The sequence below is a fragment of the Tenrec ecaudatus genome, chromosome 6 (assembly GCF_050624435.1).
Source record: "Tenrec ecaudatus isolate mTenEca1 chromosome 6, mTenEca1.hap1, whole genome shotgun sequence".
NCBI lineage: Eukaryota > Metazoa > Chordata > Mammalia > Afrosoricida > Tenrecidae > Tenrec > Tenrec ecaudatus.
The window spans coordinates 15,155,232-15,160,841 of record NC_134535.1 but is presented as its reverse complement, the minus strand read 5'-3'; positions in this window follow the sequence as shown (position 1 = coordinate 15,160,841).

Below are 5,610 nucleotides of genomic sequence, written 5' to 3'. Positions count from 1 at the left end.
CCTTTCCCCCACCTCCCCCTCTCCCGTGTTGCCCCAGAATCATCGGTCTCATGATTTTCTCCTCAGAATTGTTTATCCTTCTTATTGTAGAGAGGTAAACATGGGAAAATGTGTTAATCCTTTTATTGGGGCCTCATAGAGCATTTATCGCAATGCACCCATGCAGCCACTGTGTCAGGCACATCTGTACAATTGTGGCCAACACCATTCTCAAAACATCTGCTTTCTACTTGAGCCCTTGGAATCCACTCCTCATTTCCCCCCATCCCCCACCCTCCCTCACGAACCCTTGATAATTTATAAATTATTATTATTTTTTCATGTCTTACACTGTCCAATGTCTCCCTTCTAAAAAAAGCCTATAAGTAGTTCCAGGTCTGTCTGTTGACCCTTATGAATGTTTTCTGATCGAGTCTGATGAGGTGCCAAGCCCTGCCTCCAAAGTCAGTTTTGGGGATCCCATTGCCTTGCTCCCCTTGCTGCTCTGTTGCATTCCTTTCATGTTTCTCCCAGGTTTGGGAGGGGGGTGGGGTGTCAGACCAGGCACAATTCCCGCACTGTGTCTCCAGCGTTGTCCCCCATAGTGCTTTGGGTCAGTGAGGGGACGCTGTGCCTCATGATAGGGCTGGCCCTACTGTCCTCTCTGTGCCTTGGCTGCTTTGCACAGTAATGTCATTCTCAGGGATGTGATTCCTTTCTCTCTCTCTCTCTCTCTCTCTCTCTCTCTCCCCCTCCCCCTCCCCCTCCCTCTCCCTCTCTCCCCCTTCCCTCTTAGTTTGCTCCGTGTGGTCTGAGCAGACTGGCCCCTCTCCCCAGGTTGCATCTTCAGTGTTGTCCTCTGTAGTGCATTCTTCTGGGGAGAGGGTCCAGGTAGCCGGGGTTGGGGCCAGCTCTGCAGACCTCTCTGTTAGTTCGCTGCTTCACGCCAACTTTTGTAGGATAGTAATTCATGAACATGCTCTACACAATTTCCGTTGTTCGTTTTATGGCCTCAACACGTGGTCGGTTAGTCAGTTGCCACGGGCTCCCTACAGTGCCTGATGGGAACCCCAAGCATGCGCATAAAGCTGCACCAGACTGCACGCCAGAGTTCTCAAACCTGAGAACGTTCAGAGCCAGCCCATCCGACCTGACTTCCAAACCACTTCTGCATGGATTTGGGTGGCCGGTCTTTCGATGACCGTCTGCACCAAGCAGGGATTCTAAGATATGGTGTGTCTTAATATTCATTCCATGGGCACTGGAGAAATAACGTGCTTTCGGCTGCTTGGGATGGAGTGTCCAATGAATGCAGATAAGGTCTGCTGAGATGAGTCACTGTATTTGTGAAAGAGACATAGTCTGTACTGAACTCCTGTCTACTTTCACTTGCTGAGAAAGGAGTGTTGAAGTCTGGCTGTAATTGTGAATTCGTCTATTTCTCTTTTCCGGTCTATCAGTTTTTATTCCATGTATTTTGCACCTATATTGATTGGTGCATTTTGGGTGGATTGGCCCTTTTTATCATTCTATAATATCCCTCTGTTTCTGGTGATTTTCTTTATTGTAAATGACACAGTGGGTAAGTAGCTGGCTGATAACCAAAAGGGCTGGCAATGTGAACCCACGCAGCAGCTCTGTGGGAAAAGGACCTACAACCTGATCCTGGAAAGATTATAGGCAAGAGAACCCTATGGGGCAGCTCCCCTCTGGCACATGGGAACTTATAGGCTGAAATAGACTCAGTGGCGTCTAACAAAACAACACTGTTTACTTTACTTGATAGTCACACAATCCTTCCTAATTTCCTTTTGTTAATATTGCATGATTTGTCTTTTGTCATCCTCTTACTTTCAACTGACATATACGTTTGGTAATGGGAGAAAGATGGTCTACTCTTGTGTCCCATGGGGTCACTATGAGTCAGAATAGACTAGATGGCAGTGAGTGAGATATGCTTGGGAAACTAGAGAGTCAATTAAGAAGAGAAAGATCCTCGATGAAATAGATGGACACGGCAGCTACAGCGACGAGCTCGAGCCTATAAAAGACCATGAGATGGCACAGGCTCAGGCAGTGTTTCACTCTGTGACACGTAGGGTCGATGTTAGTCTGAGCCAACGTGATGGCATCGAACACTGACTAAACCAAAAATAGCCAAACTCTACTGCCATCAAGTTGATCCAGGCTCACAGTAACCCTACACGACAGGACAGGACTGCCCCTGTGGGTGTCTGAGACAGTAACTCTTCACAGAAGACAAGCTCTATCTTGTCTTTCTCCCACGGAGCAGCTGGTGGATTCTGACTGCTCCACTGTAATAGCCTAATGCATAACCACTCTGCCAAGAACACATCATATTGGAAGTGACTTTGTTGTTGTTATGTACCATCATGTCTGTTGCGACCCATAGCAACTCTACGCACAACACAATGAAACGCCACCTGGACCTGGGCCATCCTCGCAATTGTCCCCATGCCTGGGCCCATCGCTGCAGCCACTGTGTCCGTCCATCTCCTGGAGGGCCTTCCTCTCTTTCACCGCCCCTCCACTTTACCAAGCAGGATGTCCTTCTCCAGGGACTGGTGTCTCCTGATGACATGTGCAAAGTATGGGAGACCAAGTCTCGCCATCCCTGTGTCTAAGGAGTTTCTTATAAGTGTCATATAACTCGGGTTATTCTTAACGATGTTTAATCTCAAGTATGCTTTTTCACATTTCCAAAATAGTCTTCATTTTAATTTTTAATAATAGTTTAATAGATAATTGGATGAGGGGAAGACAGTGCTTTCTATTCCTATAAAGATTTACGATTTCAGAAACCCATGGGATCAGTTCTACTCTGTCCCTTTGGGGCTTCCATGAATTAGAAGTGCTGAGGGGACATGAATTTGGGTTTTTGTTGGTTTTTTTTGGCTCTTACATTTCAGATCATCCATTTTTCTCTTTTTTCTTTTAATCATTTTATTAGGGGCTTATACAACTCATTTTATTAGGGGCTCATACATACATAAATTGTGTAAAGCACATCTGTACATTCATTGCCCTCATCATTCTCAAAACATTTGCTCTCCACTTAAGCCCCTGGCATCAGGTCCTCATTTTTCCCCTCCCTCCCCACTCTCCACTCCCTCATGAACCCTTGATAATTTATAAATTATTATTTTGTCATATCTTGTCCTGTTCAACGTCTCCCTTCACCCACTTTTCTGTTGTCCATCCCCCAAGGAGGAGGTCACATGTAGATCCTTGTAATCAGTTCCCCCTCCCACCCCCCTCCACCCTCCCAGTATCACCACTCACATCACTGGTCCTGAAGGGATCATCTGCCCTGGATTCCCTGTGTTTCCAGTTCCTAGCTGTACCAGTGTACATCCTCTGATCTAGCCAGACTTGCAAGATAGAGTTGGGATCACGATAGTCAGATCATCCATTTTGCATTACACAACTAAGCTACTTATCAAATCCCTCAGTAGCTTGCTCATTTATCATTTTAATAAGTTACAAACATGTTAGGATTTGTCTGCCTCTTTTTCGCTCTGTTTGTTCTCCGCTTTTCATTTCTCCATTTTCTCCCCTATCTTTGTGTGAGGCGGTTTGAGAATTTTCTAGAATTCTACTTGATTTCTCTCTAGTTTTAGTATACCTTTGTGTATCTTTATTCATGGCTCCTCCAAGTATTGTATTAAATATGCATAACTTATCACACCATTGGTATTACTATTTCACCAGCTTATTTTACCAGAAGCCTTATCTCCATTTACATCCTTTTACCCGCCCTCCTTCTCCCTAATTACCGTATATACTCGATTATAAGTCGACACGAATATCAGCCGGGCAGTTAATTTTACCACAAAAACTGTGCTGGAAAACTCGGTTTATACACGAGTATATACGGTATGCTGAAGACAAGAATGGCCTCTACATCCACAAACACATCAGACGAGGCTATACCTTTTGCTTCAACTATCCAACATCCTTGTGAAGACCGCAGGGTAAAGGAGAGTCTAATGCATTTACCCAATTTGCCCAGTTCTTTCTTACTGCAGTCTTCATTTCCCCACTTGATGTCTCAAGACTCTTTCTCTTAGCCTTTCTTTTCTGTTGACAGAAATTCCTTCAGCCATTCATTTAGGGCAGGTCCATTGGTGGCAAATGAGCTTCATTTCCTTCATCTGAAAATGTCTAGATTTTTCTCTTCATTCAGGTTAGTTTCACTGTGTATACGAATCTAACAAGACAGTTCTTTCCGGCTGTTGTTGTTGTTGTTAGCTGTCATCAAGCCGCTTCAGACCCATAACAACACAGACAACAGAAGACAACATGGCCTTGTCCTCACCATAATTATTGCTGGAGTCCGTTGTTGCAGCTATTGTGTCGGTTCAGGTCCTTGAGAGTCTTCCGCGTTTTCACTAACCTTCTATTTTATCAAGCAGGATGTCCTGTACTAGGAACTTGTCTCTCCTGATAACTGTCCAAAGCACACAGACGATGATACCTACCCTTACGAAGCAATCACTGAAAGCCTGGGTACAAAGCTTATCTTAAAACAAACAGCCATCTAAGTGAGGTGTCAGCTCAGCCCACACAAAAGGAGCACACCAGCCCATGTGATCCAATGATTGTCAGTAATAAAATCCAAGATCAGAGAAGAGAATTGTATGAGAGCTTAAATTCTGAGTACCCGGCTTTCAGAAGACTACGATGACAGTGGAAGCCCAAAATCTATTTGCAGGGATTAAGCCACTACTGAGTTTCCTCGGACCATTCGCCAGGGATGTGCATGGTCTTGTCCTCAGAGTGCATCAGGAAGTGAATAAATGCAGACATTGTTAGGTCAAATTTGGACCTCATTTGTCTTCCCTTTTGACCCATTTTTAATTTGTTCTGCTTTTTATTATTTTCTACTTTCTTTTGGAGTTTTTTCTGTGTTTTATTTTGTTGTTGTTGTTGGGATTGTTTTTATTTTTTGTAAAAATGTTTATTTGAAATCCAGAATAAGTAAATCTAGAGAGTCAGTAGCTAGATTAAGCATTCTGAAGGTTGTGGCAGGGGAGGTTAGGGAAAACAGTAGAGCTGATAACAATGAATACCAAAAATGAAGAAACTGTTCTAAAATTGAATGTGGTGATGATTCCATAACTCATTTAAATATATTCAAACCAGTGAATTGTCAACAAAACTTTTTTTTTAAAGAGGACCTGATGCAAAGGGCTTAAGTGGGGAGCAAATGCTTTGAAAATGATTAGGGCAAAGAATGTACGGATGTGCTTTATACAGTTGATGTATATATATGTATGGATTGTGATAAGAGTTGTATGAGCCCCTAATAAAATGTTTTTTTAAAAAAACAAAAAACTTTGTTTTGTAAGTACCTGAGACAAATCTCGCCATCCTCTCTTTTAAGGAGCACTCTGGTAGTGCTTCTTCCAAGACAAATTGGTTTGTTCTTCTGGAAGTCCACAGTGCTTTCGATAATCTTTGCCAACTCACTGCCACCGGATCTACTCTGATTCACAGTAGCCCTCTGGAACAAGGTAGAACTGGCCCGATGGGTTTCAAACACTGTAACTCCTTATGGGGATAGAAAATCTATCCCCTGTGAAGTGGCTGGTGGTTTCGAACTGCTGA